This window comes from Cryptomeria japonica, chromosome 9 (genome assembly GCF_030272615.1).
Source record: "Cryptomeria japonica chromosome 9, Sugi_1.0, whole genome shotgun sequence".
Lineage (NCBI taxonomy): Eukaryota > Viridiplantae > Streptophyta > Pinopsida > Cupressales > Cupressaceae > Cryptomeria > Cryptomeria japonica.
In genome coordinates this window covers 350248856-350264977 of record NC_081413.1, presented here as the reverse complement: position 1 = coordinate 350264977, position 16122 = coordinate 350248856, and positions in this window count along the sequence as shown.

Genomic DNA, 16122 nt, shown 5'->3' with positions numbered 1-16122 from the left:
AAGCATCTCTTCCAGAACTTCTAAATTTCTAGAATGACATCTCTCTGTCATATAGCCCTGACTAGATGGGATTTCCCAGAGGCCATTATATCTAGTTCTCTTTCTTGTTTTTTGGGTATCATTAGATTCTGATCCTCTAAGAGATCTAGGTGAGACCAGAGGTTTTCTTCCTCCATTCTTTCCTACCGGTGCCCACACTGAATGGATCTTGTAATCATTTTCTTTAATTAGTAAAATTTATTCAGGCTTTGGCCTTTTACCAATCAAAAATAAAAAATAAAATTAATTACTCATTAAAAAAACATAAGAAGGGAATAATTTAAATTCATGAACCCATAACACGCAACCCAATAAAGTAAAGCAGAGACATGACCCATATACCAACAAAGGGAAGGTTGACCGATGACTGACAATGCTCACTATCAAGCAAGGCTAAGGGTGAAATTTAGGGCCTTAAGACTATCTCCTCCACTTCCATCAGATTATTTAGGTATGCTCAGACCCGTGGAACTAAGTGAAGTCAGTACCTTGTACTTGTAATTCCTACATCACTAAACCACACATACATATATATATTCAAACATGGTAGACACATCAGCAAAGGAGAATTGTGACGTTCCATGTCTCACCGAAGTGAGTGAAGGAAAATCATCTCCTCACACCCCATACAATTTACACACATACATGATAACATATACATAACACATCTCATGCATAAAGTAAATGTGTTAATCCATGGTCAATAATCCAATAAAATTAACATCTAATCATCAATAAAAAAAATAATGCATAAAAAACATTCACTGAATCTCAAATCAAAGCATAAAATGACATAGCATAATATCTGAATAAAACATGACCACATAAAGTATCCACAAATATCCACTGAAAAAGTCAACCATAGTCAAAATAAGTATCTAAAAAGTCTGATCGAGGGAGGGGTACTACATCCTCCCCCCCAAAACTAGGCTTACTCCCGGAAGCCTAAATTAGATATGGGTAAATCTCTCTCATCTTAGCTACATCCTCCCATGTAGCTGAGGTCTCATCATTTGGGTCCCATAGGACCCTTACGTGGTCAATGGTATGACCCCTAAGGGTCAAACCCCAACACTGCAAAACACGCATGGGCACCATGGAAAGTTGCCCGTCCTCGACCTGCAATGCATTCCAATCAAGAACATGGGTCACAGTAGGATGATAAGGTCTAAGAATAGAAACTTGAAAGACATCATGGATGCGGGATATGCTCGGTGGCAAGTCAAGATGGTAGGCAACAGGTCCTATCCTCTTAAGGATTTTAAAAGGACCAACAAAGAGAGGCGCCAACTTAAAACCCTTTCCATAATGGATCAGACTCTTTCGCGGATGCAATCTTAAGAATACTCAGTAACCAATAGAAAACTGATGATCCACTCTATGAGAATCGACATACTTCTTCTTCCTATCTTGTGCTACTACCAAATACTCATAAATTTTCTCAACCTGCTACTCCATCTCTCGAAGCATATCTGGTCCTGTATGCACCCTGTTCTCTAAGCAATACCAACTCAAAGGAGTATGGAAAGGATGACCATACAATGCCTAGAAGGGAGACATATCTATGGAGCTATGATATCCATTATTATAAGAAAACTCCACAAGATAAAGATAGTCCTCAGTGTGACTTCTGGTCCATAACATACATGTGAATCATGTCCTCCAAAACTTGATTCATGCACTCAGTCTGACCATCGATCTCTAGGTGATAAGATGAACTAGAGTTCAACTGGGTCCCTAAAGCATGCTGAAGTGAGGTCAACAATGGTGAAGTAAAGACAGGATCACTATCGGAAATGATCTACGTAGGAATCCCATGTAGCCTCACCACATCTTCTAAGAAAACTCATACCACCTCTATTGTTGTATAAGAAGATTGAATAGGAACAAAATGAGCAACATCGGTGAATTTGTCAACAATGAACATCATGACATCATGACAATGAGAAGAAACTAGCAACCCAACTATAAAATCCATAGAAATGATATCACATTTCCAATCCGGTACCAAATTAGGTTGTAAAAGCCCTACAGGGTGTTGATGCTCCTCTTTCACCCCCTGACATTCCAAACACTTTGACACAAAATCAGCAATGTCACATTTGATGCCAGCCCAATTATATATCTGTCTCAAATCTGCATGCATCTTCTTGACACCAGGATGTGCCGACTACGGTGCATGATGGGCCTCAGTCATGATCAAAGTACGAAGTCCATCCAATGGAGGTACATAGATCTATTGAAGATGTTGAAGAAGACCATCTTCCTCAAGGTTATTTCCAGAATATCTGACCTCTAATGGTTTTCCAATCTTAGTCATGGCTCTAACCTCTTGATACCAAGTGTCCCGAGGAAGAATACCAAGGATTATCCCTCTCAAATCCACCCCAAGGGACAATGCTGCAACCTCATGCCATCTATGAATCAAAGCATCTACCACTACATTCTCTTTTCCCTGAATATATTGAACCTCAAAATCATATTCATAAAGGAATCACATCCATCTTCATTGTACAACATTCAAGTTCGGCTGCCTGAAAATGTACTACAAGCTATGATGATCACTGTACAACTCAATGTGACGCCCTAATAGAAAATGTTGCCACCTGAATAAAGTATGAACTACAACCACCAAATCTAACTCATGAACTAGATAGCTCAGCTCATGGTCCTTGAGTTTGCAAGACTCATAGGATACCACATGACCATCTTGTATAAGGACTACTCCTATGCCTTCTAGAGAGGCATTTGTACAAACCATGAAATCTCTGGATGGATCAAGAACTTCCAAAATCAATGCACTAACAAGGAGTTCCTTCATAGTACAAAAATATGCCTCACACTGTTCCAACCAAAAATACTTCTTCCCTTTCCTCTGAAGAGAAGTGATTGGGTGATCTATTGAGGAAAAAATCTGAAAAAAATGGTAGTAATATCCACCCAAGCCCATAAAAATCTGAACCTCAAAAACATTAGTCAGCATTGGCCAATCTATAATGGATTGGATCTTAGAAGGATCTATAGATACACCTTCTCCTAAAACCACATGACCAAGATAGCTCACCTCAGATTGGAAGAAATCACACTTAGCCAAGTTGGCATAAAGTTGATTCTCCCTCAAGCACTGCAATACCTATCGCAAGTGGCCCTCATGCTCTTCCATAGTTCTAGAGTAAATCAAAGTATCATCCAAGAACACAAGGATGAAATGATCAAGGTAGGTGCGGAAAACCCCATTCATGAGGCTCATAAATATTAAAGGCACATTTGTCAACCCAAATGGAACTACTATGAACTCATAGTAAACATAATGGGTACAAAAACCCATCCTATGAACGTATGCATCATGAATACACAACTGATGATACCGAGATTTTAGTTCAGTCCTAGAGAAAACCTTAGCTCCCTTTACCTGATCAAAGAGATCATCTATACGAGGCAATGTATACCAATTCTTGATGGTCACTTTATTCAATTGTCAGTAGTCAATGCATAACCGAAGGGAACCATACTTCTTCTTCACAAAGATAACTGGTGCACCCCAAGGAGAAACACTAGGATGAAAGAACCCCTTGGCCAATAGTTCCTCAATCTGCAACTTCAACTCACTCAACTCCTGAGTGGTCATCCGATATGGTTCTCTCAAAATAGGTTTTTCTTGAGGAACTAAGTCAATGTGAAAATCTATATCTCACTTCGAAGGCATACCAGGAATGTCACTAGGGAACACATCAGCATACTCTCAAAGAAGAGAGTCACTATAAAGAGAAATTTACCAACTTATCTCCTCATCCATGTCCTCAAGAGAAACCGCAAAATGGTGGCACCCCTGACACATACACCGCTTAAGCTGCATAGCAGAGATCATACGAAGTGGAATAGGTCTAGGAATCCCAACTATCTCAACTTTCCTACCATGGTCATGTAAACACTCTACTGTCTCTTGACGAAGGTCCACACTAGCACTGTGTGATGCTAACCAACCCATCCCCAACACAACTCCATAAGAAACCAAAGGAATGACTCGAAGATCAACTATGGTAGTAAAGGATCGTAGGTCCAACTCACATATGGAAATGAAGGAATCTATGGCCACACAAAAACCAGTAGCCAAATCTACTTGCCACCTATCTGCCTGTCTAGCAAACATGAGCCCGCACTGCCCCACCACCCCACAATGGAGGAAGATATAAAGGAATTAGAAGAACCTGAATCAAATAGTACTAAGATAGATATACCACCCAACACACCTGCGGTCTCAATCACGATGCCCTGGTGCTCTGCCTAGTGATTATCTACCACTGCAAAAGCTCTGTGGGAATGACCTACATACCCAATAGTAGGCTTTGAAGTTGTTGGTCTCTGACTAGCAGTATATTTTTATCTCTATGGACAATGTGCAGCTATGTGGCCATACTGACCACAAGAGAAACAAGCTCCCTTGTTGGGTCCTCTACCTCCAGCCGGCCCATTGGACTGAAGGAAACTACCCGTACTAGGGGCCTGAGAAACATTATGTGAGGACTATCCTAGAAAACTCTGTCTAGCCCGCTGCCAGTTCCTATCCTTCATGAACTGAGGATTACCCCCATGCTAACCCTGAAACTACTTCGGCCTAGATTAGAATTTATGTATCTGCTACTGCTGACCACTCTTGTTGGGTGTCTAAAAACTCCTATATGGTGCAACATCCTGAGATTGACTACCTCTAGTCCCAGATCCACCGAAAGGTGCACTACCAATATGAACCCCTAGCTAACCACCATGTGCATGTGAAATGTTCTTCTCTACTAGCCGAGATTTTTCCATGGCTAACTCGATATACATAGGCTCAAATACTCATACTCCCCCACTGATGCGGTCATTTAGACCTCTCATAAAATGTTGTACCAATATCACTTCATCATTACCAATACCGACATACTATTTGAGCTCATTAAATCTGTGCTCATACTGGTCTACATTCATGCCCAATGGGCGTAACATATAAAACTCATTTGTGTGATGTTGTCTCCACTACTTTGAAAGGAATCGAGCCCTGAACCTCTTTAAAAACAACTCCCATGACACTGTACCAATATCCACATTGATCCTTTGCTCCTCTAATCTCCACCAAGTAGAAGCAAAATCCCTAAGATGCATAATGGCACATCTCACCTTGGTGTTACTACCATATAGATGCATGACAAAATGCCTATCCAAATCTATGAACCAGGTCTCAGACTCAAGTACGTTGCCCAAACCATCAAAAATAGGAGGATGAGATCTCAACAAATCCCTCATATGAGCAACAACTACTGCCTCCTGGTCAACTGCAAACTCTCTCTCTCTCTCTCTCTCTCTCTCTCTCTCTCTCTCTCTCTCTCTCTCTCTCTCTCTCTCTCTCTCTCTCTCTCTCTCTCTCTCTCTCTCTATCTACATGATACTAAAGGTGTGATTCCTCGAACTGCATATTTCTCTTTTGCTTGGCCTCATGTCTAGGACCTAGTCGAGCCAAAACCTCTTGGAACTTCTATCCCAGCTCCTCCCTTTCAGGGGCCTGCTGAACAGTTAGTTGTTCACTATGCTAACTAGCATCCCTGTGCTCACTCTAGTGAACGGAATGAATATTCTCAACACTCCAATGCGTAGGCTGAGGTGAAGGACTTTGGTGGCCTGCACTACGACAATGACCCTTACCTCTACCATGATCATGGTCGCAACCACGACCTTTACCTTTCCCAACCATAATCTTAACAATCAACAAAAGAACACAAGTTTAGATCTACAACAAGGATACTAACAAGGAAGACCCAAGCACTAATACTTAGCAATAGGTCTAGTTAGATAGGCTCAATTAAAAGAAAATTACCCAGTGTTGAAACTTGGGCTTTGATACCAATTGTATTGCCCCTCGAGGAAACCCAGAAGGGATTAAACTAAAATGCTTGAAAAGAGTAAATAATTTATTTTTTAAAACTTTAATAAACTAAATGATGCATTAAGTTAACATTACATTTAATTTGTAGAGATGGAAAATTTAACTTAACTCCTAGAGGGTTTCCCAACATGGTTTACATAATTAAACTAAACATTGCTTAACATTAATTAATCCAATTAAGATGATTTAATCATAAAGACTCAATTACACTAAACAATGATTGTTTCACTCAATTGTATGTGATATCATTAACATGTCTATGTTTCATTCATGATGATACTTTCATTAAATTACATCAGTGATACTAATAAAATATTTACATTTAACCATCTAATTCTCATGAATACATTTCTTTTGCATCACAAGGTTGAAATAATATTACATTGTACATAACCACTAAGTCTCATAAGAACACATAATGTTTACATTAAAATTGCATCTTGCCATGAAGGCATACATAACAAATAATACAACTAACCATATAAGGTCCAAGATATACAAAGAATTATCCAAGATGACAAATAGGATTCAACTAGAAATATAAGATGCTCGAATCCAAAGAGAAACTAGAACACTTGTGAAGCCAACTCCTGCAAGAAGTAAAAAACACACTCGATGGAAAGTGGCACTACCACCCGACCATGTGGCTCAAAAGAACCACCCCACTGTGCTAGGAGACTGAAAAAAGACCCACTAGAAACCTATAAGGTATGCACACATGGTCTAAACACAACATCAAGAATCTCACATAAAGCATATACTCACAAAACATGACTCCACAGTAAACTCAGGTGATACCAACAAGGCTACACACTAGTGACCATAAGGGAAGAGTTTCATCACATAGCTTGGAATGGTTATCTTGGAAGGCCTTCATAAGCCCCAACCCCCATCTTGGGTTATCCTGGTAGCCTCTCCCAAACCCCCAGCCCCATCCAATTCCCATGCAGACCCAAACAATCCTTTCATGAGGACAAGGTTTTTGGTTTATCATTCAAGGCCTTCCCACTGCATCTTGAGTCTATACTAGCACTCAACCATGAGTGGGGTTCAATTATATTATTTATTGTTTTAGCTACCTAAACCCCTAATATATTATTAGATTATCACTTATACAACTTTTGAGGGGTTTCCTGCTAACCTCTTTGGGTGCGGCCCCCACTCAAAAGCCACCCTTCCTTATGACACTAACCAAAAATCCCCAATAGAACTCCAAAGCCAAAGATTACCAAAACCAATATACCAAAAAGGAGTTCAAAGCAACTGAGAAACACTTGGTTATACAAGCCCTTGCATAAAAGTTTAACCAATTGGCAAAACACAGTCAACTCACAATACACGACCAAAGGAAATGACAATATGAATAGTCTAATTCCATTTAACACTAAAGACTTGCAATATAACTAAAATGCAAAGACAGTCAGAAACGAAACAACACCTTCGGTAATTTACAATAAACAATTTAGTTTTGTCTCCTTCAATACACAATTGACCAAGTTTTCTAAGTTCCTAAATTTCCAAAATAAAACATTTATAAACAATCATTTCACAAATGCAGTTAAAATATTCAACTCAATATTTGCTTTATCCATTTCGTATTTAAACAAAACATCTTAATCACATTTGGGCCATACACCCAATTATATATATAATTACACACACACGCGCATATATATAGTTAATGTATATATATACATATATATATATATATATAAATTATAAATATTAAAAATCTAATATTTTCCAAATTGAAATTACCCATTTCTCTTTTTTTCTAAACATAATTCTCATTAAATATATATATATATTTATTTATTTTATTTTCAAGATTTATATATATATAATTTTAATTAAATAAATAAAAATAATAATTTAAATTTAAAAAAAAAACCGTTTAACCCTTCCCGCTGCCACAAAGCTCCCAAGGGAGGGGAAGTGGTGGCTTGTGGGGCCATGACGTGGTCCCCCACAACCATGGCTCCCCATGACTGTAGGTGGCCATGGCGTGGCTGCCACAACCATGCCCCGCCCGCCCCCCCATGGTACGTGGGGAAGCCACGACTACCCACTACCATGGGGTCATGGTGCCTACGACACCCCCTCCCCCATATAATTTTTTTTTTTATATTTAAAAAAAATTAAAAAATTCAAACAATAACCCAACCAAAAAATACAACACAAAAATTTACTAGCAAAATAAATAAAAAAACCTAGTGAATTGATTTTACAAGTAAATTTAAAAATTAAGCCCAACACATTTAAAACAACAATTTTTTTAATAGTATTCTTTTTAAAATAGGGTTTTGCAAAATAATACAGGGTATATAATTTCTCCCTCCCAATTTTTCTTTCCAACACCCAACAATTTCAAAACCATAGCAAATTCCCAAGTTTGCCCCAAACAAGAACATTTTGGCAGCATAACCCTCCCATTTAAAAACAATGGAGAAATTAAATTTTAAACCAAATAGAGAAAACTAAAATCACTAATTTAATTTTTCTTTCAAACACAACACACAAACCATAACAGAGGTTTGAATTTCAACAAGATTTTAAAAATAAGAAAGATTAAAAAACAACCAACCTGGTAAGCTTTCCAAGAAGAGAAACTTGGGTTGAGTAAGCCTCCATCCAACAAATTTTCCAGATTCTCCAACCAACAATTTTCCAACCAAAACCAACACACAGAGAGCTCCAGAAATTTTTTCACCAAAATGTAATATGAAATAATTTGGGAAAATTTTCACATTATAAAGAATTTTCCTCCCCAAAAATATCTTTTTAGGTCAATTTTAATTTTAAAATGAAAAAAATTGAAAACTCCATTTCTATTCAAAACAATACCTTTGCAATTAAATTTACCCCCTTTTTTTAAATATGAAATGAATTCATTTTCCCACACACACTAAAAGAAAAACAATGTAAACATTAACATTTCATTAATAAATCAATCATCAATCTTAAATAACCCAAATTAAAATAATCGATTAATCTATTAAACCAGAAACTACTCTTAATCCTTTATTTCTAATTTAATTTTATAAACGCAATATTTATTAATTATTATTATTTTTATAATGCCTAGTAAACTTTTTAACGTGACTGGCGACGTTGGCATGACATGCCCTCCAGCTCCACATGAAACACTTTTGACCCAGAGCTATGAACCGATGAGGCCATAACTGGGGGACCCCATCCCCACACTTCACTTGTTCAAACCCGCGAGCAGAATGACCCAGCGAAGACACAAGGCTTGCAAGCACAATGGCCCAATAGGGGTTTGAACCTTGGTGGCCACTTCACCAACGAAGTGTTTTAACCACAACACTACATGTCTAAAGAGTAATGTTTATTAATTATTTTTAACCATAAGGTATTAGTAATTAATTACTCATTAAAAAACATAATAAGGGAATAATTTAAATTCATGAATGCATAACACGTAACCCAACAAACCAAAGCAGAGACATGACCCGCATACCAACAAAGGGAAGGTTTACCGACGACTGACAATGCTCACTATCGAGCAAGGCTAAGGGTGAAATTTAGGGCCTTAAGACTATCTCCTCCACTTTCATCGCATTATTTAGGTACGCTCAGACCTATGGAACCAGGTGAAGTCAATACCATGTACCTATAATTCCTGCATCACCAAACCACACACACACACACACACACACACACACACACACACACACACACACACACACACACACACACACACACACACACACACACACACACACACACACACACACACACACACAGATATATATTCAAACATGGTAGACACACCGATGAAGGAGAATTGTGGCGTTCCATGTCTCACCGAAGTGAGTGAAGGAAAATCATCTCCTCGCACCCCATACACTTTATACACATACATGATAACATATACATAATGCATCTCATGCATAAAGTAAATGTGTTAGTCCATGGTCAATAATCCAATAAAATTAACATCTAATCATCAATAAAGAAATGATGCATAAACAACATTCACTGAATCTCAAATCAAAGCATAAAATGACATAGCATAATATTTGAATAAAACATCACCACATAAAGTATCCACAAATATCCACTAAAAAAGTTAACCATAATCAAAATAAGTATCTAAAAAGTCTGATCGAGGGAGGGGTACTACATCCTCCCCCCCAAAACTAGGCTTACTCCTGGAAGCCTAAACCAGATATGGGTAAAGCTCTCTCATCTTCATTGCATCCTCCCATGTAGCCTGGGTCTCATCATTTGGGTCCCATAGGACCCTTAAGAGGTTGATGGTATGACCCCTAAGGGTCAAACCCCAATGTTGCAAAACGCGCACTGGCTCCATGGAAAGCTGCCCATCCTCGATCCGTAATGAATTCCAATCAAGAACATGGGTCAACTTAGGATGATAAGGTATAAGAATAGAAACATGAAAGACATCGTGGATGCAGGATAGGCTCAGTGGAAAGGAAAAATGGCAGGCAATAGGTCCTATCATCTCAAGGATCTCAAAAGGGCCAAAAAAGCAAGGCACCAACTTAGAACCCTTTCCATAACAGATTAGACTCTTTAGCGGATGCACTCTTAAAAAAAATCATAGAAAACTGATGATCCACTCTATGAGCATTGACATACTTCTTCTTCCTATCCTATGCTGCTACCAAATGCTCATGAATTTGCTCAACCTACTACTCCATCTCTCGAAACATATCCGGTCCTATATGCATCCTATCCTCTAACCAGTCCCAACTCAAAGGAGTGCGACAAGGATGACCATACAATGCCTGAAAGGGAGACATATCTATGAAGCTATGATATCCATTGTTATAAGAAAACTCCACAAGATAAAGATAGTCCTCCCAGCGCGACTACTGGTCCATAACATACATGCAAAGCATGTCCTCCAAAACTCAATTCACGCGCTCAGTATGACCATCAATCTTTGGGTGATAAGTTGAACTAAAGTTCAATGGGGTCCCTAAAGCATGCTGAAGTGAGGTCCATAAGGCTAAAGTAAAGACATGATCTCTATCAGAAATGATCCACCTAGGAATCCCATGTAGCCTCACTACATCTTCTAAGAAAACTCGTGCCACCACTGTTGATGTATAAGAAGATCAAATAGGAACAAAATGAGAAACTTTGGTTGATCTGCCAGCAATGACCATGATGGCGTCATGAAGATGTGAATAAACCAACAACCCAACTATAAAATTCATGGAAATGATGTCCCATTTCTAATCCGGTACCAAACTAGGTTGTAAAAGTCATGCAAAGGTGATAATGCTCTACTTTCACCCACTGACATTCAAAACACTTTGACACAAAATCAACAATGTCACATTTCATTCTATCCCTATGATATATCTGTCTTAGATCTACGTGCATCTTCTTGACACCAAGATGTGCTGAGTATTGTGTAGGATGGGCCTCAGTCATGACCAAAGTATGAAGTCCATCCAATGCAGGTACATAGATCTGCCCAAGATGGCGAAGAAGACCATCTGCCTCAAGGTTATATCCAGGATCTCTGCCCTCTAATGGTATTTCAATCTTAGTCATGGCTCTAACCTCCTAATACCAGATGTTTTGAGGAAGAATCCCAAGGATTCTCTCTCAAATCCACTCTAAGGGACAATGGTGCAACCTCATGCCATCTATGACTCAAAGAATCTGCCACTAAATTCTCTTTCCCCTGAATATATTGAACCTCAAAATCATATTCGCAGAGGAATTCCATCCATCTTCGCTATCGAGCATTCAAGTTTGGCTGCATGAAAATGTACTGCAAGCTACAATGATCATTGTGCGGCTCAAACCGATACCCTAATAGAAAATATCGCCACCTGAATAAAGCATGAACTAAAGCTGCCATCTCTAAATCATGAACTGGATAGTTCAACTCATGGTCATTGAGTTTGCAAGAATCATAGGATACCACATGACCATCCTGCATAAGCAATGCTTTTATGCCTTCTAGAGAGGCATCTGTACAAACCATGAAATCTCTGGATTGATTAGGAACTGCCAAAATTGGTTCACAAACAAGGTGTTCCTTCAGAGTATGAAAATATGCCTCACACTATTCCGACCAAACGTACTTCTTCCCTTTCCTTTGAAGAAAACTAATTGGGTGACCTATTGGGGAAAAAATCTGAACAAAGTGGTGGTAATATCTGGCCAAGCCCATAAAACTCTGAACCTCAAAAACATTAGTCAGTGCTAGAAAATCTACAATGGCTTGGATCTTAGAAGGATCTATGGATACACCTCCTGAAACCACACGACCAAGATAGTTTACCTCAAATTGGAAGAAATCACACTTAGCCAAGTTGACATAAAGCTAATTCTCCCTCAAGCACTACAATACCTATCGCAAGTGGCCCTCATGCTCTTCCATATTTCTGGAGTAAATCAAAATAACATCCAAGTGTTAGGATAATTGGTGTAAAACTGAGAGAGGGGGGTTGAATCAGTTGTCAACATATTATATTAATCAAACCACTTTATAACCTTTAACCAGAGCACATAAACATTGAATATCGAAATAGCAGAAAACAGATATCGGTAAGCAATAAAACTTAAGAATGAAACAAAGAATTAACACAATGCAACCACACCACATAACACCATGTTTTGTATGTGAAAAAATAGATAAAGGGAAAAACAATGGTGGGAAGCCTACCCACAATCATATGATACTTCTATAGAAAGTATGTGATACAATAAGGGGCCTGCACATGCAGGAAGGCACACTTCTCATTATAAAGGATTCTCACTGACTAGAGAGAGGTTATAACCACCTCAAGATAATTGGACAACAATCCAGAAGAATGAATTGCTAGTGATAGTATCTACCATGCCTGATTACAGTCCCGGTTAAGCTCAATACTAGAGGCCTTTGACCTCTTACATAAACCCAATTTGATTACCTATGATCAACCAAATCTCCTTCACATATGATATTTCATTCCATGACCACGACACATGATCTACAATGAGATCTTACACCAATTTATACAAACCCTAAGGCCTAAACCAATTAGGTTGGCCACCTAAAAGATATTACAATAAGATCATTACATACATACATACATACATATTACAATGATATGCCATGTCGGCTTTAGACTAAAACAACATTAACCAATCCATAAATCATCTCGGTAATGTGTAGAGAACACATTAACATGATACTGATCCATAACCTGGATAGGTACTAGACCTAATCTGGGTTGACCACACCAAAGCGATGTCTCCAATCAGTCAAGGCATGATCAAGGATCACCTTCTACATCCTAAATTCCATCTAGAAGCCGCACCAACACCACTTATGCATCCTATCAATGATTCTCAGTAAAAGCTCTATCAGTAAAACCTTAAACCCTTATCAGTAACACTAGCTCTTCTACCAGTAACCAAAACTTGTCTGCCGGTAACCAACCATAATAGCTAGTGTTGACATCAATGACAAAACATCAATGCAATACATAATAAATTCCTTCATATTGCCAACACCAAGAACACAAGGATGAAACGATCAAGGTAGGTGTGGAAAACCCAATTTATGAGGCTCATGAATACTAAAGGCGTATTAGTCAACCCAAACGACACCACTGTGAACTCATAGTGACCATAACAGGTACAAAAACCCATCCTATGAATGTTTGCATCATGAATACACAACTGATGATACCTAGATTTCAGGTGAATCTTATAGAAAACCTTGGCTCCCTTTACCTAATCAAAGATATTATCTATACGAGGCAATGGATATCGATTCTTGATGGCCACTTTATTCAGTTGTCAGTAGTCAATGCATAACCAAAGGGAACCCTCCTTCTTCTTCATGAAGATAACTAGTGCACCCCAAGGAGAAACACTATGATGAATGAACCCCTTGGCTAACAATTCGTCAATCTGCAACTTCAACTCACTCAACTCTTGAGTGGTCATCCGATATGGTGCTCTCAAAATAGGTTTTTCTCTAGGAACTCAGTCAATGTGAAAGTCTATATCTTTCTTCGGAGGCATACCAAAAATGTCACTAGCGAACACATCCACATACTCCCAAAGAAGAGGGTGAGTATCAAGAGAAACTTACCAACTTATCTCTTCATCCATGTCCTCGAGAGAAACTACAAAAAGTTGGCACCCCTGACACATACACAGCTTAAGCTACAAAGTGGAGATCATACAAAGTCATATAGGTCTAGGAATCCCAACTATCTCAACTTTCCTGCCATGGTCATCTAAACACTCTACTATCTTTTGAGGACAATTCACACTAGCATTGTATGATGCTAACCAATCCATCCCCAACACAACTCCATAAGACCCCAAAGGAATGAATCAAAGATCAACTATGGTATTAAAGGGTCTCAGGTCCAACTCACATCTAGGAATGAAGGAATCTATGGCCACACGAAAACCAGTAGCCAACTCTACTTGCCACCTATCCCCCTATCTAGTAAACACGAGCCCACATCACTCCACAATGGAGGAAGATATAAAGGGATCAAAAGCAACTGAATCAAATATTATTGAGATAGATATACCACCCAACACACCTACGGTCTCAATCATGGTTCCCTAGTGCTCTACATAGCAATTATCTACCACTGAAAAAACTCTGTGGGAATGAATTACATCCCCAACAGTAGGCTCTCAAGCTATCAGACTTTGACTAGCACTCTTTTGTGATCTCTATGGACAATGTGAAGCTATGTGTCCATACTAACCACAGGAGAAACAAGCTCCCTTGTTGGGTCCTCTACCTCCAGGCAACCCATTGGACTGTTGGAAACTACCCCTACTAAGAGCCTAAGAAACACTCTATGAGGACAATCTTGGAAAACTCTGTCTAGCTCGCTGCCAGTTCCTATCCTTCCTAAACTAAGGATTACCCCCATGCTGACCCTAAAACTACTTCGACCTAGATTGGAATTTATGTTGCTGCTGCTGACCACAGTGTCTAAAAAACTCCTATATGGTGCAACCTGAGACTGACTACCTCTAGTCCCAGATTCACCAAAAGGTGCACTACCAATCTGAACCCCTAGCTGACCACCATGTACACGTGAAAGATTCTTCTCTACTAGCTGAGCTTTTTCCATTGCTAACTCAACACATGTAGGCTCAAATATGTTTACTCCCCCACTGATGCGATCATTCAGAACTCTCATGAAATTTTGTACCAGCATCACCTTATCATTACCAATATTGGCATACTATTTGAGCTCATAGAATTTGTTCTCATACTGGTCTACAATCATGCCCAACTAGCGTAACTTATGAAACTTATCTGTGCGATGCTGTCTCCACTGCACTGAAAGGAATCAAGCCCTGAACCTATCTAAAAACAACTCCCATGACACTATACCAATATCCACACTGATCCTCTACTCCTCTAATCTCCACCAAGTAGAAGCAAAATACCTAAGATGCATAATGGTGCATCTCACCTTGGTGTTACTACCATATGGATGCATGGTGAAACACCTAACCAAATCCATGAGCCAGTTTTCAGCCTCAAGTCCATTGCCTGAACCATCAAAAATAGGAGGACGAGATCTCAAAAAATCCCTCATATGACCAATGACTACTACCTCCTGGTCAACTACAAACTCTCTCCTCCTAGGAGACCTCTCTCTCTCTCTATCCACATGATCCTAAAGGTGTGATTCCACAAACTACATATTGCCCTTCTGCTCGATCTCAGGTCTAGGACCTAGTTGAGCCAAAATCTCTTGTAGCATCTGTCACAACTCCTCCTTTTCAGGGACTTGTTGAATAGTATGTTGCTTGCTATGCTGACTAGCATCCATGTGCTCACTCTAGTGAATAGAGTGAATCTGCTCAAAACTCTCATATGTAGGCTGAGGTGGACTCTGACATCCTATACTATGACAATGAATCCTACCTCTACCATGGTCATGCCCGCGACCATGACCTTTACCTTTCCCAACCATATTACTAGCAATCAACACAAGAACACAAGTTTAGATCTACAACAAGGATACTAACAAGGAAGACATAAGCACTAATACTTAGCAATAGGTCTAGTTAGATGGGATCAATTAAAACCAGAGTACCTAGTGTTGAAACTTAGGCTCTGATACCAATTGTAATGTCTTGCCAGGAAACCCATAATGGATTAAAATAAAACACTT